The sequence below is a fragment of the Mustela nigripes genome, chromosome 7, assembly GCF_022355385.1.
Source record: "Mustela nigripes isolate SB6536 chromosome 7, MUSNIG.SB6536, whole genome shotgun sequence".
Lineage (NCBI taxonomy): Eukaryota > Metazoa > Chordata > Mammalia > Carnivora > Mustelidae > Mustela > Mustela nigripes.
The window spans coordinates 19,920,313-19,946,863 of record NC_081563.1 but is presented as its reverse complement, the minus strand read 5'-3'; the positions used below and the strand labels follow the sequence as shown (position 1 = coordinate 19,946,863).

The 26,551-nt window shown below is 40.4% G+C and overlaps 1 long non-coding RNA gene across 1 annotated transcript; it reads left to right on the top strand.

Moving 5' to 3' along the window:
• Positions 1-13: 13 nt before the first annotated feature.
• Positions 14-21,466, top strand: LOC132021202 (uncharacterized). The gene is made up of 4 exons (XR_009405266.1): positions 14-382; positions 2,209-2,366; positions 7,707-7,795; positions 21,293-21,466. It is a non-coding gene; the product is annotated as an uncharacterized LOC132021202 (long non-coding RNA).
• The last annotated feature ends 5,085 nt before the right edge of the window (positions 21,467-26,551 follow it).

The window sequence follows — 26,551 nt, the reverse complement described above, 5'->3', positions numbered from 1 at the left end:
GTCTTTGCTCCTCCCTGCGGCGGGAGGCGGGCGGCGGGAGTTTCTGTGGTTCCGCACGCGTGTGGGGATTTGGAGGTGTCCTTGAGGGTACCGCGATTGCCTGCGAACCAGTTCAACAGTACGTTAGGGAAGAGGGCTTAGTCGCCTCAAACCGTGACGTAAAAGACCAGAGAAAGGGTACGGGCCGGCTCCCTGCAGGTCCTGGCGCGGTGCGCCGCGTTGCGCGTAGTAGGTGCTTAGGAACCGTGATTAGACGTCGAGAAGCAGGTGGGGAGCCTTGGTGCCAGGCTTTTTGCAGTCTATAAAGGGCCGCGAAAGGGCGCTGGAGACAAATCCCTCAGGCCTCTCCATACTCCTCTCTATCAAAGTGAAATTGCTAAAGGTAAAAGCACTGGTCTGAGTCTCTAGGGGTCTTTAAGGGCGTTTGCAGGAAGTGCATGCACAGAACTGGACTACATCAATGGTTAGAGTGTATCAATCCAGTAGTAAAATTTAATCATAGTGCTGGTTGCTACCGCTTTTTCAAGAGCCTTCTACGCGGGGAGCTTTACAGACGTTATCACCAACCCGCATAACAATACTATGAAGTGGGAGGCTCTTTACCCAAATCGCAGGTTAGGAAATAAAAATTCAGGTTATTCAACCTGCCCAGGGTCAGACCATTCATTATACAGCTCGGAAGTGGTCAACCCAACATGAAATGAGGTTCTTGGTGTCGGAAACCACTACCTCACAGGGACTCTGAATCTCTGGGTCTCTGAAACGAGAGTGATTATTTTGAGATCTCGTAGGTTCCTTATATTCATTCATTAAACATAATTATTGGGTGCTCAGCATATGCCAAGTATATTATTATTTCTGCGTGTGTCTTAGCTCACCTTCTAAAGTATAAGGTTCTCATGAGGTAGTAGATACAAAGCCTCTATCATCAGCCTTGGCACATGGCAGATTAAACTTGAATGACTGTTTCCCCTCACTCCTAAGGAGAGGATTTGTATCTTGTACATCTTAATGTTCCCCGTGTGCTATAGTCCAGTGCTTTATAGGTAATACATTGTTGATACATTTTGATGAATGAATGAGCAAAGATCTCTCTGATGTGCTGTGATGTGCTGTGTAGTGTCTGCCTTGTGGACATTAGAAATATGGATCTCCCTTTAAGAAGGAAATTGGCTCTAATGAAAGGAAAACTATGAAACCACCTCCTTCGACATAAAAGTAATGCCTTTGTGCATGTACTGTATTTAAAATCCCTTCTGTGTACTGATAAGAATCCTGAGTTGACACACCTTTGCACTAAATACAAGTTTTGGACAATATATTCATCAGACTGGAGCTACGTCCCAAGTAAAATGCTATAGATTCCATCCCCTATGTGTTTCTTCTAAATAACATGAAGAGAAAAAAATTCTTCATATCAAATGCCTTTTTAAAGATTTATTTATTTTAGAGAATGGAGGAAGGAGGGGGAGAATCTCAAGCAGACTCCCCACTGTGCATGGAGACAAAGGGGACACCAACTGAGCCACCCAGTCTCCCCTCAAATGACTTTTGTTATAGGACCTGTGCTTACCCACCCCTTGTCTGCCTCCTCACCGGCTGAAGTTTCTCTCTCATACACTGATCATACTTTCTGCCTTCCAGAATGGTCATCACAGAAAATATTTGGGCTAGAAGCAATGTTACTATAATCTGGAAAAAAAAAAAAAGTGTTTTCATTCCTGGCATTCCTATTTTATTTCGTCTTAAGTAAGAGGATGTCAGATAAATGGAGATATCTAGAAAATTGAAAGTTAAGGACTAATATAGTTAAAAACTCCAATATAAGTTATTAAAGCCATAAAAATGGCCAAGGGTCCCAAGGAAGCTTATAAAACGATGATGATTTGGTTTGCATTTTAAAATAATAGTGATGCCTTATGCTAATTCTATGATTCTCAAAGTAATTTGGCATCTCACTAGGTCATCTTAACAAGCCTGAGCCATGGGCCAAGTAGTTGCTCTAATTGTACAGAACAGAACAACAGAAGGATTATATATCTTGCCCAAAAGTCACCCAGTTTGTGGCAAAATTGGAATAAGAGAACATGTCATCAAACTTTTAGATAATTTTTCTGCTACACCTTGCTTCTGTAAGTTACCATGGCAAGATGTTTGGGGTTTTTTGTTTTGTTTTGTTTTTTAAGATTTTGTTTATTTATTTGACAGAGAAAGAAGAGAGTACAAGTAGGGGCCAGCAGAGGGAGAAGGAAAAGCAAGCTCCCCACTGAGCAAGAAGCCCTTTGTGGGACTTGATCCCAGGACCCCAGGATCATGACCTGAGCCGAAAGCATATACTAAACTGACTGAGCCACCCAGGCACCCAAGTAAGATGTTTAAAAAAGGAAAATTCACAAGTCAGTTTTTAGTCAAGGCTAGAGGCAGTGGGGGGTGACTAGGAAAGAACTGAACAGCCTCATTAAGTTGCTTATTTTTTCTTAAAAATGGAATTCCCTGGCTAGAGTAAACCTTTTAGGTTAGGGTTTCTCTGCCTGGGCTTTGCTATATTTTTTATTTTCTCAAACATAATCCTACTAGGTAAGAAAGTGTCGAAATTCGATTTGAGTGGGTCATCAATCAAATTCTTTATCACAGAAAAGGTCTGTGCAACATACTGAGATTTGGCATAAGCTAATACTACTTTGTACCTCCTATTTCCCATGTGAGTGGAGGTGGATAAGGTCTATGGTATTCTGGGACCTGTCACCCCGCCAACCTCCCAGTGGTTTTCTGGCCATTTTTGTTTCCTTAACCTTTGAACACAAACTCAGTTGTGTCTGTAGTCATTCAAAACTCAGAGAATCAGTGTAAAGATTCAGACAGAACCAGGAACTACTGTGATATGAAGTAAGAGATGAATGACAGTACTAGTTATTTAGACTCTCTGCATACTTACCATTCCTGTTTTAGAGATGAGTTATTATTTCTTTTATAGCCATTATTCATGAGCATGACTGTTACACATAAAAGGAAAATTCTTTTTAAAAACTGATCTCAGACAGGTGTGCCTAGCTGCAACTCTTGATCCCAGGGTTGTGAGTTCAAGCCCCACATTGGGTGTAGAGATTACCTAAAAATAAAATCTACAGGGCACCTGGGTGGCTCAGTCATTAAGCATCTGCCTTTAGCTCAGGTCATGATCCCAGGGTCTTGGGATTGAGCCCCGAATCAGGCTCCCTACTCAGCAGGAATCCTGCTTCTCCCTCTCCCACTGCCCCTGCTTGTGTTCCCTCTCACTCTGTGTCTCTCTCTGTCAAATAAATAAATAAAATTTAAAAAAATAAATACCTAAAAAATCTAAAATCTAAAAAAAAAATGTGCAAAGTTTGGGTTTTTTTTTTAAGATTTTATTTATTTGTCAGAGAGAGAGCACAAGCAGGGGGAGCAGCAGGCAGAGGGAGAAGCAGGCTCCCCACTAAGCAAGGAGCCCAATGCAGGACTCGATCCCAGGACCCTAGGATCATGACTGGAGCTAAAGGCAAATGCTTAACCAACTGAACCACCCAGGCATCCCTCAGGCAAAATTTTATACTGGGCTTATTTTGAGCATTCTTAAAGTTCTGGTAGTGACCCAAGCATCTGTATTTTCTGAGCAGAGAATCGATACCTCTCCAATACAAACATCCCTCTCTTCAGTATTATTCAGTATTCAGTATTATTCAATATTATTACACTAGACTGGAAGCAGAACTGTAGGTGAACCAAGTACAAATCATTCAGATGAGTAGCCACAATGGCATCACCCCTTCTCCTTATTTCTTATGTCTTTCTTCATATTCCTTTTTGCTTTTTGCCCATCTGATGTCAGGTCTGCAGTTATAACCAAATGTAACCACCATTCTTTTTATTATTTCAGTTTGAGCCTGGAGCCATACAAACACCTCATTTTAAAAAAGATTTTATTTTTATTATTTATTTGAGAGAAATAGAGAGCATGAGTGGAGGGGGGAGGGGCTGAGGGAGAGAGAGAAGCAGACTCCCTGCTGAGCAGGGAGCCAAAAACAGGGCACAATCCCAGGACTCTAGGATCATGATCTGAGCTGAAGGCAGATGTTTAACCTACTGAACCACACAGGCGCCCCTACATACCCCATTTTGGAGTAAGGATGATTTTTGTCTTCATGAAACTTTGAGATCACTGGACTTGAGATTGACAGTTATTTAGTTTTCGGTGGAAGAGAAATGTAGTAGCAGAAAAAAAACTAAGAAGAGCAAGAGATTAGGAAATATTGCTGTGCTTCATTTTCCTGTAGGAATCCCCAAAAACCTGGGGCAGGGGTTCAGGCAATAGTTGCCCACATAGATATCTACTGCATAAGGCTTTGAGATCTTCCTTGATGTACTCAAGGCTGTGCTGCCTACTGGACCAGAACTCTAGCAGAATCTGGCTCTACTTTCAGGAAACAAGACATACAAATATGAAACAATGTGTAGAAGTAGCAACTTCATTATCTTTTCATGTATCCTTGTTGAACTCTAGCCATGTGCCAAATACAGATACCATTATGGACCTTGGAGATACAAAATTGAATAATACATGGACTTCAGGAAAGAAGTACATTATTACTTCATTCTATGAGTGACCAGTATTATCCAGTGCCTTGGCTCTTCAAGGTTTCTCCCTCTCTTCCTTCCTCCCCTTACTACTCCCCTTTTAAAAAGTTCACTGTTAAAAGTGTGAGATATTTTATCTTGGACAGAGAATTGACTCAAGAATAAGAAAGTGTTGGAATCAAAACTCTCTGAAGACTTTGAGATACTGAATTAATATTTAGATAAGTAATCTAAAAGATGAGATACAGAAATAGCTCTCTAAGTACACTAATGATACTTAGCCTTTCATTATGAGACGTCTTACCAGTTGGCATGAGCTGCAAGAAAATAAAAGGTTCAGCTGATGTAAAAGTTATTTATTGCCACATAATGGATCACATAAAACTTAGTAGCTTAGAATAACAGCTATTTTATTTGCTCATAATTCTGTAGGTCAGCATTTTGGGCTAGGTTTAGCTGGGCAGTCCTGCTAGTCTTGCTGGTCTTACTACTATTCCAAGACAGCATAAATGGAAACTGCAAAGCCTTTGAACACCTAGACTCAGAAGTCACACAGTATCCCTTGTGTCTCATTCTTATAGACAAAGCAAATCACCAGGCCAGCCCAGATTCATGGGAAGGAAAACAGATTCACCTCTTAATGAATAGAATGGCAAAGTCACCTGGCAATGGAGTCTACCCGGAAGGATGGGAAGACTATATTACAGTCAACTTTGCAAATACTGTACTGCCTCAAATTAGCTACAACAGCTAAAAGACAGAACTGGAAATAAACTTCATCAGGAACAGATTTGGAAACCAATAGTTGTGGTTTTAAACTGAATTGTGTTAAGGTATTGGGAAAAAGAATGTCAAAAACTAAAACAGTTAAAAACCCTGTCACAAGGCTTTGTTTACTGAACATAATCTGTCTCGTGCTTCCAAATCTCCCACTCACTCTCAACCCTCATCATTCTGGTTTCCAGCCTCACCAGCTCCACTGAAATTGCTGCTTCCAGGCGTTGTTGCTAAATCAGATGGACACCTTCAGACTTCTTTGTTTTTTTTTTTTTTTAGAGATTTTATTTATTTATTTGACAGAGATCACAAGTAGGCAGAGGCAGGCAGAGAGAGGAGGAAAGAGGCTGCCTGCTGAGCAGAGAGCCCGATGCAGGGCTCAATCCCAGGACTCTGGGACCATGACCTGAGCTAAAGGCAGTGGCCTTAACCCACTGAGCCACCCAGGCGCCCTGCCTTCAGACTTCTTATCCGACTTTTCATCAGCTTCCACCGCCCACTGTTGTTTCTTTAAAACATCTTGCTCCCTTGATTGCTCTGAATTACTTTCATCTTTATTCCTCTCTGACTCCTCCTCCCAACACGCATGCACGCAAGCTTGATTTCCCACTGTTTCTCTGTCCTTCCACAGCATCCTGTGCATACCTGTTTCTTCATACTTACGTGTTATGAAATTACCTATTTTCTTATCTGTCTTACTGGACTTTAAGTTCCTTGAAGCTAAGTACCACATCTGTAAAGCCCGGACCTCACATAATGCCTAGTACTCAATAAATCCTCAGTAAGCTTTTTTCTTTTTTTGGTAGTTTTATGGCTTTATTAACATAAATATGACAGGCACATAAGCTATCTATTCATTTTCTTTGCTGCACACCCTGGCATGAGGATTGGTGACTCTGATGGCCAGTTGGGCTGCTCTTTCCACAATGGCTTTACAATTCTTGGAGGACACATTGTGAGCAATTCTGCACAGTAAGATTTGTAGCACATCAGCAGCACTTCAAGCTCCTTGACCCTGTGGACTAAGAATTTCCAGAAGCCACTGAGAAGTATGTGCTTTGTTTTGGTGTTCTCCCAAAGCCAATGCTGGGGCATCAAGATCTGTCCCTCAAACCTTCTGTGCACCCTATTGTCAGCGCCTCTGGATTTCCACCAGTTGCACCCAAGGTTTTTTTTAAGATTTTTTTTTTTACTTATGAGAGAGAGAGAAAGAGAGCATGAGCAGGGAGGAGAGGGAGAAGCAGGCTCCCTGAGAGCAGGGAGCCTGACATGGGGCTCCATCCCAGGACGCTGAGATCATGACCTGAGCTAAAGGCAGACTTTTAACCGACGGAGCCACCCAGGCACCCCTGGTTGCACTTTATTTTGATAATATTGGTCTGACAGTGCCAGACGAACTTCCTGGTCCTCTTTTTAACAATCTTGGGCTTCGCCAGAAGTCTGAGGGCAGTCATGATGCTGAGTAGAAGACAGCTGCCACCTCCAGAGGCAGTGAGTGACAAGAAAGAGGGGGGCCTTAGTAAGTTTTTACTGAATTAAATTGGGCTGTGAGGGAATAAAGAAATGTATGTTGCTTGTAGCAACAAGTGATATAAGACTCTTCATATTCGTAGCCTTAGCAATCCCACATTGGAAGAAAATGCTTTCAGGAAATAATATGAAAGAAAAGAATCTTTATTGTCAAGAGTTAGAAAGAGCCATATTTATCATTGCCAGGGGAAATGCAAATAGTCAAAATTCTAATGAATTAAGGACCCAAGCTATTAACTGTGGTAAATCAATGTGATAAAATATATAATCATTAAAAAGATCAGTGAGTGGGTTAAAAAAAAAATAGAGGGAACTCCAGAAAATAAGTGTTGGCAAGGAGAGGAGAAATTAAAATTGTGTGTTGTTGCTGGTGCCTAAAAAGTTAGACAGAGTTACCATACGACCCAGCAATACCACTCCTTGGTATATGCCTCAAAACCTGTACATAAATGCTCAGAGGAGCATTATGCATCATAGCCAAAAAATGGAAGCAACCTAAATGTCCATCAACTGATGAATGTATAAGCAAAACAAATGTGTATCCAATCGATGAGATATTATTCACCCATAAAAAGGAATGAGGGACTGAGGCTTGCTACAACATGGATGAACCTGTAAACATTATGCTAAGTGAAGGAGGCCAGGCACAAAAGACCGTATGCTATGTGGTTTCACTTGCATGAGATGTCCAGAATTTGTAAATCCATAGAGACAGAAAGTGGATTAGAAAGTGAATTAGTGATTGCCAGGGGATGAGGGTGAACAAGATTGGGAATAACTACTAATCAGTATGGTGTTTCTTTTAGGGTGATGAAAACGTTCTGGAATTAGTGATGGTTGCACACCCTTATGAATATACTAAAAAATATTGAAATGTACCCTTTAGAATTTTATGGTAAGTGAATTTTATCTCGATTTCTAAAAGTAAAATAACAATATATTCCAAAGAAAAGCACAAAATAACATATGCATACTTCCTACAGTCAAACGTCTATTGATGACCAGAGAAAGATAGAAGAATATCATGAACTCAGTGTTTATAATTTATGAGCTTTTTATTATTTTAGCTAAAGTTGCTTTGAATAACTTTTTAAGACTATCTACCAGAACATTATGGCAAATTTGCAAAGCTAAAACTGTAGAACTATAAAATCCTGCAGTATATATAAAACTGTAAAGGTCTAACATTTTACGAAGTAGGAAGGGACCCATGTTAATAGGGCGCTTGTTTAGGATAACCTGTCTCTTATCTATGGGAAGATAGTTGTAAGTTTTTGATGTAAGCAACAGCAAATTTCTCATGCGGGATTTCTCTTCCTGGGAAATGAGAATGGGAATAAGAAAGGCCAAAGAGAATCATTTGAGAAGTAAGCCATTAAGGTAGCCACCAGCCAGTCCCCTCTTAAATCAGTAGGTAGGTAATCAACAGAAAGAAACCACAGGGACACCTGGGTGGTTCAGTCGGTTGAGCATCTGCCTTCAGCTCAGGCATCCTGGGATCAAGTCCCGCATCGGGCTCCCTGCTCAATGGGGAGTCTGCTTCTCCCTCTGCCTGCTGCTCCCCCTGCTTGTGCTCTCTCTCTCTCTCTCTCTCTCTAACAAATAAATAAATAAAATCTTAAAAAAAAAAAAAAGAAAGAAACAACAGTTTTTCTAGAAAATTTTGAAATAAAGAATGAAGACATTAAAATGGATTCAAAAAGAGCCCAAATTCCTAGAAAGGAATAAGGCTTGTAACTAAGGAAATAGATAAAAAAGCCAAGGGAAGAATTAAGTAGGATAAAGGCACTTTTAATCAGTAATTTAAAAAATTCCATCTTTGTACAGGCACAACCTTTAAGCTTAATGAAGTGCTACAAGTAAAGACTTTATTTTAGAAATGAAAGCCTAGAAATATATTAGAAGAAATAATTCTCTCATAAAGAAGGTGTCTGTGGCTGGAGTCCGTGGCAGCCATGGCCATCATCACCCTGGCCCTGAAGACGTATTGCTCTCAAAGGTACTGGGAAGACTGAGGAGGAGCTGGAAGAGGATGACAGGATCTAGATAAATTACTGCAGGCAAGACCATGGAGTCTGAGAGAGGTGTGTCCAGAGGGGGTTGGGTCCAAGCCAGAACTACTTTGGGACTCTCCTTCTCTGAGGCTCAAAAACTGTGCAGGTTCTTCCCAGGCAGCCTTCCTTTATGACCCTGGCTCTTCCTGTGGTCTTCAAGACTGAAAAGCTGCAAATACTTCTAAATCCTTCTTGAGCTCAGCACAGGGCTCTTAGGGGGAATGCTGGGGGCTCTACCTTCTTGTCCCAAACAAATCAACATTGCTTCTCCAACAACTGAGCTGTCTTGGTGGGAAAAATTTAAAATTCAGTAGTATTTGAATTTGAATTCAACATTATATATTAGTTAGATGGTGGAGGAGTAGGAGACCTTAGTTTTGTTTGGTTCCAGGAATTCAGCTAGCTAGCTATCAAATCATTCTGAACACCTGTGAACTCAAGCAGAGATCTAAGAAAATAACTGCAACTCTGCAAATAGAAAAGCAATTACTTTCTTCAAAAATGACAAGACAGAAAAACTCACTTCAAAAAAGAGAACAAAAGGCAGTACTGGCTGCCAGGGACCTTATCAGTATGGACATAAGTAAGATGTCAGAACTAGAGTTCAGAATAATGACTATAAAGATACTAGCTAGGCTTGAAAAAAGCACAGAAGACACTAGAGAATCCCTGGAGAAATAAAAGAACTAAAATCCAACCAAGTTGAAATCAAAAAGGCTATTAATGAGATGCAATCAAAAGTGGAAGCTCTAACTGCAAGGATAAATGAGGCAGAGGAGAGAATTAGTGATATAGAAGACAAAATGATGGAGAATAAAGAAGCTGAGAAAAAGAAAGATAAACAACTACTGGATCGTGAAGGGAGAAATGGAAAGATAAGTAATATGGTAAAGCAAAGGAATATTAGAATAATTGGGATCCCAGAAGAAGGTGGGGGGGGGGGGACAGGTAGAAGGATATTGGAGCAAATTATAGTAGATAATGTCCCTAATCTGGGGAAGGAAGCAGCCTTCAAGTCCAGGAACCACAGAGAATCTTCCCCTTAAAATCAATGAAAATGGAGCACCTGGGTGGCTCAGTGGGTTAAAGCCTCTGCCTTTGGCTCAGGTCATGATCTCAGGGACCTGGGATGGAGCCCCGCATTGGGCTCTCTGCTCAGCAGGGAACCTGCTTCCCCTCCTCTCTCTGCCTGCCTCTCTGCCTACTTGCCATCTCTGTCTGTCAAATTTAAAAAAAAAAATCTTAAATCAATGAAAGTAAGTCAACACCTTGACATATAATAGTGAAACTTGCAAATCTCAGAGACAAAGTGAGAAGCCTGGAAGCAGTTTAGGACAAGAGGTCCATAGCTACAAGGATAGAAACATTAGACTGGCAGTAGATCTATCCACAGAGACCTGGGAGGCCAGAAAGGACTGGCATGATATGTTCAGGGTGCTAAATAAGAAAAATGTGCAACCAAGAATACTTTATTCAGTAAGAATATCACTCAAAATAGAGATAAAAAAAAGCTTCCAGGACAAAGAGAAATGAAAAATTTGTGATCATTAAACCAGCACTGCAAAAAATATTAAAGGGGATCCTTTAAGTGAAGAGAGAGCCCAAAAGTAACATAGACCAGAAAGGAACAGAGAAATATACAGAGACTTTACAGGTAATACAATAGCACTAAATTCAAATCTTTCAATAGTTACCCTGGATGTAAATGGGCTAAATGCCCCCATCAAAAGACATAGGATATCTGGTTGGATAAAAAAGCAAGACCCATTGATATGGTGTCTGCAAGAGACTCATTTTAGACCCAAAGACACACATCGCTTCTCGGCCTTTTGGCTAAGATCAAGTGTAGACCCAAAGACACTTCCAGATTTAAAGTGATAAATTTAATAAATTTATCATGCTAATGGACATCAAAAGAAAACTGGGGTGGTAATACTTACATCAAACAAATTAGATATTAAACCAAAGACTGTAATAAAAGATGAGGAAGGATACTATATCATAATTAAAGGGTCTATCCAACAAGATCTAATAATTGTAAATATTTATACATAGGTGCAGCCAATTATGTAAGCCAATTAATAACAAATCAAAGAAACACATTGATAATGCAGTAATAGTAGGGGACTTTAACACCCCCCCTCATTGTAATAGATAATCTAAGCAGAAGATCAACAAGGAAACAAGGGCTTTGAATGACACACTGGACCAGATGGACTTCACAGATATATTCAGAGCATCCCATCCTAAATTAATAGAATACACATTCTTCACACATGGAACATTCTCCAGAATAGGTCACATCCTGGGTCACAGATCAGGTCTCAACTGATACCAAAAGACTGGGATCATTCCCTGCATATATTCAGACCACAGTGTTTTGAAACTGGAACTCAATCACAAGAAGAAAGTTGGAAAGAACTCAAATACATGGGAGCTAAATAACATCCTACTAAAGAATGAATGGTCAACCAGGAAGTTAGAATCTAAAACAATTCATGGAACAACTGAAAACAAAAACACAAGTTTTCAAAATCTTTGGGATGCAGCAAAGGCAGTCCTAAGAGAGTAGATAACAGTGCAAGCCTTTCTCAAGAAACAAGAAAGGTATCAAATAAGCAGCCTAACCCTACACCTAAAGGAGCTGGAGAAAGAACAGCAAATAAAGCCTACACCCAGCAGGACAAGAGAATAAAGGTCAGAGCAGAAATCAATGAAATAGAAACCAAAAGAACAGTAGAACAGACCAACAAAACTGGGATCTGGTTCTTTGAAACAATTAATGATTAATAAACTGATGGCCTGACTTGTCAAAAAGAAAAGAGAAAGGACCAAAATAAATAAAATGAAAGAGGAGAGATCACAATCCACACCAAAGGTATACAAACAATTATAAGAACATATTATGAGTAACTATATGCCAACAAATTAGGCAATCTGGAAGAAATGGATGCATTCCTAGAGAGGTATGAACTACCAAAACTAAGCCAGGAAGAAACCAAAAACTTGAACAGACCCATAACCAGCAAAGAAATTTTTTTTTAATTTTTTAAGATTTTATTTATCTGTCAGAGAGAGAGAGCGAGCACAAGCAGGCAGAGTGGCAGGCAGAGGCAGAGAGAGAAGCAGGCTCCCCACTGAGCAAGGAACCCAATGTGGGACTCAATCCCAGGATTCTAGGATCATGACCCTAGCCAAAGGTAGTGGCTTAACCAACTGAGCCACACAGGTGTCCAAACCAGCAAGGAAATTGAAGCAGTCATCAAAAATCTCCCAAGTAGGAAGAGTCCAGAGTCAGATGGCTTCCCAGGGGAATCCTACCAAACATTTACAGCAAAATTAATGCCTATTCTTCTGATGCTGTTTCAAAAAATAGAAATAGAAAGAAAATGTCTCAACTCTTTCTAAGGCCAGCATTACCTTGATCCCCAAATCAGACAAAGACCCCACCAAAAAGGAGAATTACTGACCAATATCCCTGATGAACATGGATGCAAAAATTCTCACCAAAATATTAGCCAATAGGATCCAACAGTACATTAAAAGGATTATTCAGCACTACCAAGTGGGATTTCTGGGCTGCAAGTTTGGTTCAACATCCACAAATCAACCAAAATGATAAATCAGATTAATAAAAGAAAGGACAGAGCCATATGATACTCTCAACAGATGCAAAAAGAAATTTGACAAAATATAGCATCCTTTCTTGATTAAAACTCTTCACAGTGGGGTGCCTATGTGACTCAGTGGGCTGAAGCCTCTGTCTCCAGCTCAGGTCGTGATCCCGGGGTCCTTTGATCGAGTCCCGCATCGGGCTCTCTGCTTGGCGGGGAGCCTGCTTCTCCGTCTCTCACTGCCTACTTGTGATCTCTGTCTGTCAAATAAATAAATAAAATCTAAAAAAAAACAAAAAAACAAAAAAAAACCCTCTTCACAGTGTAGGGCTACAGATATGACACCTCAATATCATAAAAGCCATATACAAAAGCCCACTGAATATCATTCTCAATGGGGAAAAATTGAGAGTTTTCCCCCTAAGGTCAGGAAGATGGCAGGTTTGTCCACTCTCAACACTGTTGTTCAACATAGTACTAGAAGTCCTAACCTCAGCAATCAGACAATACAAAGAAATAAAAGGCATCCAAATCAGCAAAGAAGTAAAACTCTCACTTTTTGCAGATGACATGATACTCTGTGGAAAACCCAAAAGACTACACCCCAAAATTGCTAGCACTCATGCTGGAATTCAGCAAAGTGGCAGGATATAAAATCAGTGCACAGAAATCAGTTGCATTTCTATACATGAACAATGAGACAGAAGAAAGAGAAATTAAGAAGTCGATCCCATTTACCATTGCACCCAAAACTGTAAGATACTTAGGAATAAAGCTAACCAAAGAGGCAAAGGATCTGTACTCAGAAAACTATAGGGAACTCATGAAAGAAATTGGAGAAAACACAAAGAAATGGAAAAATGTTCCATGCTCATGGATTGGAAGAACAAATAGAGCAATCTTTACATTCAATGCAATCCCTATCAAAATACCATCAACTGGTTTCACAGGGCCAAGAAAAATAATCTTAAAATTTGTATGGAACCAGAAAAGACCCCAAATAGCCAAAGGAATGTTGAAAAAGAAAACCAAAGCTGGTGAGATCACAATCCCAAACTTCAAGCTCTATTACAAAGCTGTAATCATCAAGATGCTATGGTACTGGCACAGAAACAGACATGTAGATCAATGGAACAGAATAGAGAACCAAGAAATGGACCCTCAACTCTATGGTCAATTAATCTTTGACAAAACAGAAAAGACTATCCAGTGGAAAAAAGACAGTCTCTTCAACAAATGGTGTTGGGAAAATTGGATAGCCACATGCAGAAGAATTACACCATACACAAAAGCACACTCAAAATGGACCTAAATGTGAGACAAGAATCCATCAAAATCCTAGAGGAGAAAACAGGTAGCAAACTCTGTGCCTCAGCTGCCTCAATTTCTTGCTAGACACAGCTCCAAAGGCAAGGGAAACAAAGCCAAAAATGACCTATTGGGACTTTATCAAGACAAGAAGCTTTTGCACAGTAAAGCAAACAGTTGACAAAACCAAAAGATAACTGAAAGAATGAGAGAAGATATTTGTAAATGTCTTATCAGACACCACCTTAAACCAGTCAGAATGGCTAAAATTAACAAGTCAGGAAACAACAGATGTTGGCAAGGATGCAGAGAAAGGGGAACCCTCTCACACTGTCGGTGGGAATGCAAGCTGGTGTAGCCACTCTGGAAAATAGTGTGGAGGTTCTGCAAAAAGTTGAAAATAAAGCTACCCTGTGACCAGCAATTGTACTACTATGGGTTTACACCCAAAGATAACAAATGTAGTGATCCAAAGTGGGATGTGCACCCCAATGTTTATAGCAGCCATGTCCACAATAGCCAGATCATTTAAAGAGCCCAGTTGTCCATTGACAGATGATGGATAAAGAAGTGGCATATATATATAATGAAATACTACACAGCCATCAAAAATGAAATCTTGCCATATGTAGCAATGTGGATGGTATTAGAGGGTATTATCCTAAGGGAAATAAGTCAACAGAGAAAGACAATTATCATATGATCTCACTGATGTGTGGAATTTAAGAAACAAGGCAGAGGATCATAGGGAAAGAGAAGAAAAAATGAAACAAGACAAAATTAGAGAGGGAGACAAACCATAAGTGACTGAATCATGGGAGACAAACTGAGAATTGCTTAGAGGGGAGGTGGTGAGAGGGTGGGGGAACTGGCTGATAGACATTAAGGAGGGAATGTAATGTAATGAACACTGGGTATTATATAAGCCTGATGAATCACTGACCTATACCTCTGAAACTAATAATATATTACATTTTAATTAATTGAATTTAAATGAAAAATAAATTTTTTTAAAAAAGAAGGAAGGGCACCTGTGTGGCTCAGTTGGTAAAGCAACTGCCTTCAGCTCAGGTCATGATCCTGGAGTCCTGGGATCAAAGAGTGCCACATCAGGCTCCAGCTCCATGAGGCGTCTGCTTCTCCCTCTCACCTTCTCCCCTCTCATGCTTTCTCTCACTCTCTCAAATAAATAAATAAAATCTTGGGGAAAAAAAATAAAAGAATGGCCGAAAGAAGTTCTCTAAACAAAAGGAAAATGATAAAAGAAAGAGCCTTGAAGCATCAGGAAAGAAGAAAGAACATGGCAAGTAAAAATACAGGTACATACAATAGGCATTTCTCTGAGTTTTTAAAATTATATTTGCTGGTTTTAAAAAAGTATAACACTGGTGTGGTTTTGAATGTATGCAGGAGAAATATTTAAGACAACTATTATAAAACGGGGGGAAAGAAATGAGATATAAAAGAGGTAAGAAGTTCTACACTTCGCTCAGAGTGGTAAAATAAGGACACAGTAGAAACTTCAACCGAGGGACATTCTACAAAATCCCAGTTAGTCTGGAAGCCGAAGGAAACATGATGGCTAAATGTATTGTGATTTCCAGGATGAGATGCTGAAATAGAAAAAAGATATTAGATTTTTAAAAACTGAGAAATCTGAATAAAGTACAGACTTCAGTTTAAAATAATGTATGAATATTAGTTCATTAATTGTGGCAGATTTACCATACTGATGTTTATAATAAGTATATGAGTCTATGAAAACTCTCTCTACTATCTTTGCAGTTTCTCTGTAAATGTATAACTATTCAAAAATTAAGTTTCCTTTACAAAATTGCTACATCATAAAAAAAATCTTATCTTTTAGCAGAAAAAGCATAAGGATGAATCAAATGGCCTTTTATTTTTAAAGTAGCCCAGCATGGAGCCCAGCCCATAGCCTGAACTCATGACCCCTAGATCAAGAGGCTGAGATCAAGACCTGAGCTGAGATCAAGAGTTAGACATTTAACTCAGTCACCCAGATGCCCCCAAATATTCTCTTAACAGTCAAAGGAAGGAAGGTTTCCTCACCTCTCTGTCCATGATCATCATCATCATTATCCATTTTAACTATAACATATGGAAAGTAACATACTTGCGATCCACACAGCACCGCAAATTAACAGATGTTAATCTTTTGCCACCCATGTTTTGGGACTTTGTTTCTTTTTTGTTTCAGCTGAAGCTCTAGATCTTTACTCTCTCTTTCCATTTTATCCCCAGAGGTAACCACTATCTTGAGGTTATCATTCCTATTCATATTTTAAACTTTCATTACATGTGTTCACATCCAGATTCAATGTGGCATTATTTTGAGTATGTGTGTGTACTTGATGGTACCCCACTGTTCTTAACTATTTACAACACTGTTTAGATTTAACATTGTTTTGAGGTTGATTCACATCCGTATGTATAGATCTAGTTCACTCATTTTAATATCTGCCTGGCTTTAAGGTATGGTGGGAGTGCCCACCATAATATCTTTTACAGGGGAACCTGGGTTGGCTTAGTCAGTTAAGTATCTGCCTTTGACTGAGGTCAAGATCCCAGGTCCTGGGATCAAGCCCCTTGTCAGGCTCTGTGCTCAGCAGGGAGTCTGTTTCTCTCTCTCCTCCTCCCCACTGCTCGTGCTTGAGCATGTGCGCTCTCTCTCTCTCTCTCTCTCAAATAAATAAATAAATATTGTTTGAATTTTAAAAATAAATAAGTAATAAAGTATGGTAGTACATGTAAAACTATCTATAATTTGTTTATTAATTCTACTATTTTTGTATGGTAGGTTATTTCCACTTCTTGGGCCATTCTTCAATAAATTTCCTTTCTAAAATTTGTTTAAAATTCAGACTCAAGAAAAACAATCTGAGAACTACATTAAGTAAAAAACAACTTCTTTGTATATTTCTTTTGTGTGTGAGAGAGCAACATGAAAGTTGTGGACATTTCATTTTTAGAAACAATAACAGGAAACATAACACTTTTAAAGTAAATATCTCAAAAGCAAAGTATACAGCTTGGTTCATTTCATGACCAGAAAAAGAGCCATGAGTACTTTCAGTTTCTAAATTATACATTATCTTTAGTTATCTTAATTTTTTTCAACAAGCCTGCATTGCTCTAATAAACTAATATCAAAGTTGCTTTTTGAAATAAATTATTTTCTTGCTTTTATATTTTTGATATATCGTTGTCACCCTAACACAGTGGAATTTTAATTGAATGCAAACTCCTATTTGGTGGGACTTATTCTTTAGGTGTGAGATAAAGGTCCAAACTAATCCTGCCCCACACTGAAGGAAACAGCATGGTACTCACCTTCATTTTTATTTGACCTGAGTATTATCAGGTCAGGAAGCAATCAGTTCACTTCCTATTGGCAATTGTGACCCATCAAATGGCCTCTACCCATCTCATTACATCAGTTAGACTTGAGGAGGTTGGATTTTATCCTGTAGAGGATTTTTTTTTAAGATTTTATTTATTTAACAGAGAGAGAGCATGAGCTGGGGGTGGAGCAGAGGGAGAGGGAGAAGCAGACTCTCCAATGTGCAGTGAGCCCAACAAGGGGCTTGATCCCAGGACCCTGAGATCATGACCTGAGCCAAAGGCAGATACTTAACTGACTAAGCCAACCCAGGTTCCCCTGTAAAAGATATTATTAAGTGTTCTAAGGATACTTAGTTCTTCTGTAATGCATCAAGAGAAGGGTTTAGAAACACATGTAATAACAGTGACTGTAAGAGTGCCATCCATCTGCTACACACAAAGCAGTCTTTTTAAAGGTAATGGATATGGGGCATCTGGGTGGCTCAGTTGGTTGAGTGTCTGCCTTCAGCTCAGGTCATGATCCTAGGGTCCTGGGAGTGAGTCCCACATCAAGATCCCTGCTCAGCGGGGAGCCTGCTTCTCCCTCTTCCTGCTGCTCCCTCTTCCTGCTGCTCGCTCTCTTTCTCGCTCTCTCTCTCTGTCAAATAGGTTAATAAAAATCTTTTTTTTTTAAGATTTCATTTACCTATTTAACCAAGAGAGAGAGATCACAAGTAGGCAGAGAGGGAGGGGGAAGCAGGCTCCCTGCTGAGCAGGGAGCACTATACGGGGCTCAATCCCAGGACCCTGGGATCATGACCTGAGCCAAAGGCAGAGGCTTAACCCACTGAGCCACCCAGGAGCCCTGATAAATAAAAATCTTTAAAAAGGGGGGGGGGGATGGATGTGATTGCTATTCTGTAATTCATTTAGAGAATTTTTTTTAAAGATTGTATTTACTTATTTGACAGAGATTACAAGCAGGCAGAGAGAGAGGGCAGGAAGCAGGCTCCTTGCTGAGCGGAGAGCCCAATGTGGGGCTCGATCCCAGGACCCCAGAATCATGACCTGAGCCAAAGGCAGAGGCTCTAACCCACTGAGCCACCCAGGTGCCCCTAAAGAATTTTTTTAACAAATGTAGTAAAGGGGTGCCTGAATGTCTCAGTGGGTTAAACATCTGACTCTTGATTTTGGCTCAGGTCACAATCTCAGGGTTGTGAGATTAAACGCCACATGGGGCTTGGCGCTAAACATGGAGCCTCTTAAGACTTTATCTCTCCCTCTCCCTCTGCCCCTACCACCCTCTAAAAAAGGGGGAAAAAGTACTAATGATGGTTATAACAGGTATGTGCATGCTACTTTGAGAAGAGTGTATTAAGGAAATCTCTGTCATAAGCCTTCTGTAATGCACTTAAAATTGTGTTTAAAACACACGCAATAGGGGCGCCTGGGTGGCTCAGTGGGTTAAGCCACTGCCTTCGGCTCAGGTCATGATCCCAGAGTCCTGGGATCAAGTCCCGCATCGGGCTCTCTGCTCAGCGGGGAGCCTGCTTCCTCCTCTCTCTCTCTCTCTGCCTGCCTCTCTGCCTACTTGTGATCTCTCTCTGTCAAATACATAAAGTCTTTAAAAAGAAAACACACACACGCAATAGAGACAGGGGTAAGTGTGCTGTATGACTTGAGGGATAAAGAGTTCAAGAAGATGACCCCATTGAGTTTTATGAAATCCTGGGATCATCCCCTGTTATGCATGTCTGAATCTGACCCTAAAATAGCATACCACCATACACTTAGAACTACAGTGAGACAGACCATCCCCAGGGCCCATACTGGCCACTGGGGGCGTATGTGCAACAGATCTGAATAGCACTTAAGACTTATGGGAAGGGAACTGATGTTAAAAATACAATCCACATGTGGTCAGTCAGATCTCATGACCCTAATCAAACCAGGTCAATCCCTGCTAACACAAAAATATCAACATTTTCCAATGGATTTAAACAACATAACATCAAATGTCCAGATACAATCCAAAATTACTTGGCATATTAAAAAAAAAAAAAGGAAATCTCAACTCACTTGGGAAAAAAAAAACAATGGACAGCAGACAGCAATATTAAAATGACACAGATGTTGGAATTACCTAAAAAAAAAAAAGACATTAAAGCAATTATTATAAAATTGTCATAAGTATGAATATTCCTGAAACGAAGGAGAGGATGAAGTCTTGGTGAAGAAACAGAAAACAGAAAGATACAAATCGTAATAACAGTAATCAAAAAAAAAAATTTTAAGTTACTGCATGATTTCTATTTGTTTCATATTGCTTTTATAACAAATTACTACAAATATAGTGATTTAAAACAAAACAAATGTCATACCTTACAGTCATGAGGATCAGACATCAGAACTTACTCTTACAGGGTTAAGATAAAGATGTCAGCAGGACTGCATTTCTTTTGGAGGCTCAGGAGAAGAATCCATTTCCTTGCCTCTTCTGGCTTTTTTTTTTTTTTTAAGATTTTATTTATTTATTTGACAGAGAGAGATCACAAGTACGCAGAGACAGGCAGAGAGAGAGAGGAGGAAGCAGGCTCCCTGCTGAGCAGAGAGCCCAATGAGGGGCTTGATCCAGGACCCTGAGACCATGACCTGAGCTGAAGGCAGAGGCCTTAACCCACTGAGCCACCCAGGCGCCCCCCTCTTCCAGCTTCTAGAGGCTACTTTCATTCTTGGCTTATGGTCCCTTTCTCCAGTTTCAAAGCACATCACCCCAAACACAGCTTCTGTTGTAGATTTTTTTTGTCCCCCACAGTCCTGTCTTCCTTTTATAAGGATGCTTGTGATTACTTTGGGCCCACCCAGATAATCCAGAATGAACTTCCTATTTCAAGGAAGTTCACATAATCACATCTGTTATTTGCAACTGAGAGAGAAAAAAATATTTGAAAAACTGAACAAAGATACAGGGGTCTATGAAAAAAATAATATAGGAGGAAAAAAGTCTAATATTTGTCATTAAAGTCCAAGAAAGAAAGGAGAAAGAATGTGGTACAGAAAAAATGCTTGAAGAAATCATGGCTGAAATGCTCAAATTTGATGGGTTACATAAAGCTACATATGCAAAAAGCTCAGTGAATCCAAAACAGGATAAGCCTTAAAAAAAAACCCCAGCCGTGCCACATCATAGCAGTTTCAAAATAAAGGAAAAAAACTTTAAAAGCAGCCATGGAAATGACACATTACTTACCAGGGAACAATAACTATGGATTTTGCATTAGAAACCAGGAGGGCCAGAAGGAATTGGAACAATATTTTTAAAAGTACAGTTGATCCTTGAACAACTTGAGGATTAGGAGTGCTAACTCTAGCACAGTCAAAAATCTGTATATAATCCTTTAGACCCCCTCATAAAAAACCACTAATAGCTGACTGGTGGCTAGAAACCTTACTGATAACATAAGCAGTTTGTTATCATGTACTTCGTGTGTTACATGTATTGTATGCTGCATTCTTACAGTAAAGTAACTTAGAGAAAACAAAATGTTAAGAAAATCATAAGAGAGTGGAGGGGGATGGGCAAAAGGGGTGACCGGAAGCGGACGGTGCAGGCTTCCAGGTATGGAATGAATAGGTCTCAGGAATAAAAGATACAGCGTAGGGAACCTAGTCAATGGTATTGTAATAGCATTGTATGGTGCCAGATGACGGCTACACTTGTGTGAGCCTGGCATAGGTACAGAGTTGTTGAACCACTATGTTGTACACCTGAGACTAATATACTATCATGTGCCAACTACTCCAAAAAAAAAAAAGGAGGAAAATCTTAAAGAAGAAAAAAATGCATTTATAACACTGTATTGTATTGAAAAAAGATTGCATGTAAGTGGACCCACGCAGTTCAAACCTCTGTTGTTCAAGGGTCAGCTGTGCTACTGTGATCACGTAATTCAACTCCTTCATTGTTTTGGTGTAAAAGCAAGGTCTCTAGAAGGATGAAGTGGGTGTCTTGAATCACAAGGTTCTTTGCTCCTGTCACTTGATATAATGACCACTTTTCTGTCCTCACAGCTTCCTTGGCTTTTCTGAGCATGTGTCCTACACATTCCTTCAGCTGCAAATAACAGAAACCTGCTCTAACTAGCTCAAGCAAGAAGGGAAATAATTAAAAGAAGCTGGGGGGGGGTGATCCCTGATGAAACTCAAGATCAGGAGTGCAAAGGAGCATCAAGAATAAACTGAAGTTAAAACAACGGACTCTCTTCTTGTTTCTTTCCATTTCTGTCCACACCTTAGCCTTACTCTTCCTTTGAGCGCAGACCATTTCCCCAGTCCACATGACTGAAAACCAGTAACTGCTGAGATTTACATGTTGCGGACCCAAGCTTGGGCTCTCACCAGCTTGGGGCTCCCAGAATATCTCAGAAGAGAGTAATGTTCCAACGCATTAGGTGTGTCCTCATTGACCTTAGTCAGGGAACAGTAGCATGACGGTACAAGGTGACTACTTCCATGGTAAACCTGGGATTATGGGTGGAGGGTGATACTAGGAAGTGAGTCAGAAGATAAGTGGGATAGAAGCAGTAATATCAGGCTTCCAGAACGTACCATTTTTTTTTTTAAGATTGTATTTATTTATTTGACAGATGAGATCACAAGTAGGCAGACAGGCAGGCAGGGAGAGAGGAGGAAGCAGGCTCCCTGTTGAGCAGAGAGCCTGATGCAGGGCTCGATCTCAGAACCCTGAGATCATGACCTGAGCCGAAGGCAGAGGCTTAACCCACTGAGCCACCCAGGTGCCCCCATTTTTTTGTTCTTGACACACAATTACCCTAAGGTGTGTAGCAAGGTGTTGGAACAGATTTTCTAGGTTTACTGATTTTATAAAATCTACTCATTTGTATATTTTGTCATTAGTTAAATGAAGTTTTCTAGTTTTCTCTTTCACTAGACTATTGAAATAAATCTTGTTATAATCTTGCATGGTGTTGGCATGGAACATTTACCCTTTTCTTCTCACATTTCCACCAAGGGGAGGGAACGTCTCCTGCCAGAAGGATATATAGTCTTTGTCCCCTCTCCCTCTTCCCAAGCAAAAAGTGATTTCACTGCTTGGTAAGAATGCAGAATAAGCTCTCAATGCTCCCGCTTTGGGAATGGCCAGTCATCCAGACTCCTCCTGAGCAACCCTGTTCCTACAAGAGAGACCCGGAGATGCCTGGCTGTGTCAGAAACTAGCTAGCTAAATTCAGCTCAGGGAAGATGTATTGGGAAATGCATCTGGCTGAGATCCAAACCACCTTCTCTCTGTCAGCTCTTCCAGTAAGGAAGCTCCTCTTGATCCCCAGATCAAGAGTTGTTGAACCTTGTTGATGCTTGTGTCTGCTTCCTTGTGTTCCTTCCTGAACCTTGTTGATGCTTGTGTCTGCTTCCCCATTACTTGCCCCCTTTCAAACCTTAACACGTAGTTGTTCACTCATAGAAAAAACAATTGTTCTTCTTTGTGGAGCTATATTACCATCTTGCAGCCTTTTGTGATTTGTATGAGACATTTCGTATTTTTCCTTGTAGATCACAGCTTTTGTTCCCAGTGGTCACATTTGCTGATTTAAGGACATCTAGATAAGTAAGGTATTCATGAGCTGACTTTGAAAGAACTGCTTTATTCTTAGGCACATACTCTCCATACTCCCTCCTGTTTTTATATTCTATTCATTTCCTCTCCTCCTTAGGAAAAGAAGCCTTTTTGAAGACCTGGGATCTTTTTGAAGAACTTCTTTGTGGGATCAAATGCTATCTCAAACTATCTTTAATGCATTTTTGTGGCTAGAAGTTCCTATGATTCTGTATTTAAATTGATCTATCTTAATTTCCTTTATCTAAATTCCTTAGATTCAAAGTCAGAAGACCTGGCTCTCAGCTTTGGTTCTGCCATCCACTAGCTGTGTGACCTCCTGGCTCCTTTTCCTCTTCTATAATTTGAGAGAGCCGGCATAGCTGGAGTAGACAACAGTGAGGCAGGGAAACTGAAAAGGCTCCATTTCTGCTGTTTTCCTGCTAGGCCCTAATTACTCACATTCTATATTTCACCTGGCATCTGAGTAAAAACCAGAGAAGCTGCATTCCCACTCCAAGGGGGAAACAAGAGAGTTAAGCATTCTCTGAGTTTCGTCCTTGGCCCCCAAACACCTGACAATGACTAAGAGCCGGGTCCCAAACATGTTCTAGAACATTAGCTTCCAACAAACCTAAGCTGACGCTGGCATCAACGCTCCCTACCTTCAGCAGTTTATGAAATAGCACCTATAATTCACTGGTCACTGACCTTTGGTCGGACCCTATCCTGGATTCCTGAAGGAACACGTATCCGGGACTTCTTTCCAATGGAAACCCTTAACCCTCAGCAACCCCTAACTGCCCCACCTCCAACTCTCTTTTCCTTTCTGAGTCTCCCAGACACACCGTCTGCTCTTCTCGGTCACTCAAGCTACTCAGTGAACTCCTTTCACTTCCCTCTTGCCCTCCTTTTACTTCTATCCTGTGCAAAGCCAAGGAGCCTCTTGGCTGGGCCTGCGGGACCCCCTTCTGGATCCTTGGTCCCAGGATCTCAGGTGAGGTCCCTTCCCAACCTAACAACCCATCATTTAATATTTCCAATAATGTCATGCCCCATCAGGTGGAAAGAGAAAGAATTTAGGATTCATATGGACTAAAGGTCTAAACTACATTTATTCTTTAGTAATCTATTAGTAGTTTACATAGTAATAGAGGTAAAACCTCCTAAAATAACCTGTTTGGATACAGAGGAGAGAAACCCAGATTATAAACCTTTGCTATCAAAGACTCTGCTGACTTGGCCTGGAGGGCTCAAAGCACCAAGGAATGGAAAGGAAATTTCTTTTGCCCAGGGTGCATCCTAGGAGCCCAGAAAAGCTGCCTGCAGGGGTTAACTGGTTTCCAAACATCATTAACAGAGGTCAATAGCCTCATGGTTGACCTTTGACTAGGGAGTAGAGTGACAGCAATTAAGGACCTGTTTGCCTGAACCCCACCCTAAGCCTGAGACCTGATTCTGCCTCCAGGTGCTTCCTGCCAACCCGGGGACGCCTGGGCCAACCTGAAGGACTCTGAACTTGGTTGGTCTGTAAGAAAGAAGTTGAGACTAAAAGATTTGTTTTTTGGTTTTTCAAGAGTAGGTCACTTAAGCGACTGAGCCACCAAGGCACCCAAGATCTGATATTTTTATTAGAACTTTTTTTCCCATTATGGAATATAAAATTGAAAAATACAGAACACGTGCCAAATCCTACCATTCAGTTTCAGCCACCATTAATGTCTTGATGTGTTCTTTCTTTCTTTTTTTTTTTTTTAAGTAGGCTCCTAACTGGGCGTGGTGCTCCCACACAGGCGAACTCACCACCCTAAGCTGAAGAGCTGAGCTGAGATCAAGCTTCAGATGCTCAACCCACTGAGCCTCCCAGACACCCCTTGGCGTGTGTCATTTATCCACTGATTCATTTAAAACAAATATCACTTATGGCTGTCTGGTGGGCAGTGTGAAGCCCTGAGGAATCCAGAGGTAAAGTCAATGGACACTTCCCAGAACCTGTATCATTTCTGTCCGATCTTTCCTCAGTAATTTTGTGTATAAGCAAAAGTGCTTGAAACTTCTCTCCAATTACAGAAACGGTTCCACCTCTCTCTTCTGTAGTTTTGCTCCTTGAAAGACCCTGTCGAGCCCAGTCCAGGACCACCTTAGGCTTGGACTGATGCACTCTGGTGACTGTGGCAGAAGCTGGTGGTGGCCCATGTCCCCCAGCCCCTCTGAGACAACCTGCAGCTGCCATGGACGGTTCCCAACATGCTGATGGCATCCCCCCTCTATGTTCTCAAACCTAATTCTTTATCACTCTCAAGTTTTCTGAAATCAATTATTAACAGTCTTTGTTCCCATGTATGTCATTGCTCTGTGTGTCCACTATGTCTTGGCAGCCATCCTAGCAAGGGGATAGTTGAGGAGGTGGGGGAAGTAGAAGTGTACTGGGGCTAGATTTTTACCCTAGATTGTGTGTGTGTGTATGTGTGTGTGTGCGTGTGTGTGTGTGTATGAGCATGCACACGTGTGTGTTTACGTATGTGTGTGTGTGCATGTTTAAATCTACTCTTCCAGGATGCCTGAGTGGCTCCCTTGGTTGGACAACTGCCATCAGCTCAGGTCATGATCCCGGAGTCCTGGGATCAAGTCCCGTATCAGGCTCCCAGCTCTATGGGGAATCTGCTTCTCCCTCTGACCTTCTCCTTGCTCATGCTTTCTCTCACTGTCTCTCTCTCAAATAAATAAATAAACTCTTAAAAAAATAAAAAAATAAATCTACTCTTCCTTTTTTAAATTGGGAAAATACATACCTATGTTTAGAAAAGATATTTATCAAATAGACATCTGCACCCTTAATCCCCTTCCCCAGAAGCAACAGTTGCCAACATTCTGAGGTGTTTTCCCAGAAATATTCTAGGTATAAAAAGCATAGAAGTTGAATATAGATTCCCTTTTTTATGTAAAAGATGGCATAATATACACTTCACACTTTACCATATATAGGGGGATTCACCTCAAAATAGAGTTATCTCACTTTTTTTCCACAGCGATGTTCAGTTGTTTGGAAATGTCCCTTTCGAATGGACATTTTGGTTGTTTAATTCATTTTCTATCACGAACAACTGCCTTGAACATCCTTGTACACACATTTTTTATACATGTATCACTACACTTCTCTCAACAATGAATATAATCAGTATCTTGTCTTTTGATAATTAGTAGGTGACGGAATATTTTATTTCATTTTTTTACTTTTTTCTTTTTTTGTTTTCTTATTTTTGTCTGTTTTTTCTTTTTTATTTCAATGTGGATTTTTTTTTTTTTTTTTTTTTTTTTTTTTTTGACAAGAGAGACACAGCGAGAGAGGGAACACAAGTTAGGGGAGTGGGAAAGTGAGAAGCAGGCTCCCCGCCAAGCAAGGGGCCCAGTGTGGGACTCGATCTCAGGACCTTGAGATCATGAGCCAAAGGCAGATGCTTAACAACTGAGCCACCCAGGTGCCCCTCAATGTGGATTTTTTTATATGTTTATCAAACTATTGATAATTCTTTTTCAGTAAGAGACTTTTTCTATTTTTTGCCTATTTTCTATCTTACCGATGTAAGATAAAAATCTCTTACGTTAAGGCTGGCCCTCTACTCAAGCATCATGCTACAAACATGTTGCCTTTCACCTTTTCACTGCAATGTGCTGTTCCTCCCCAATTACAGCGTTTTAGACAGCCTAATTTTTTT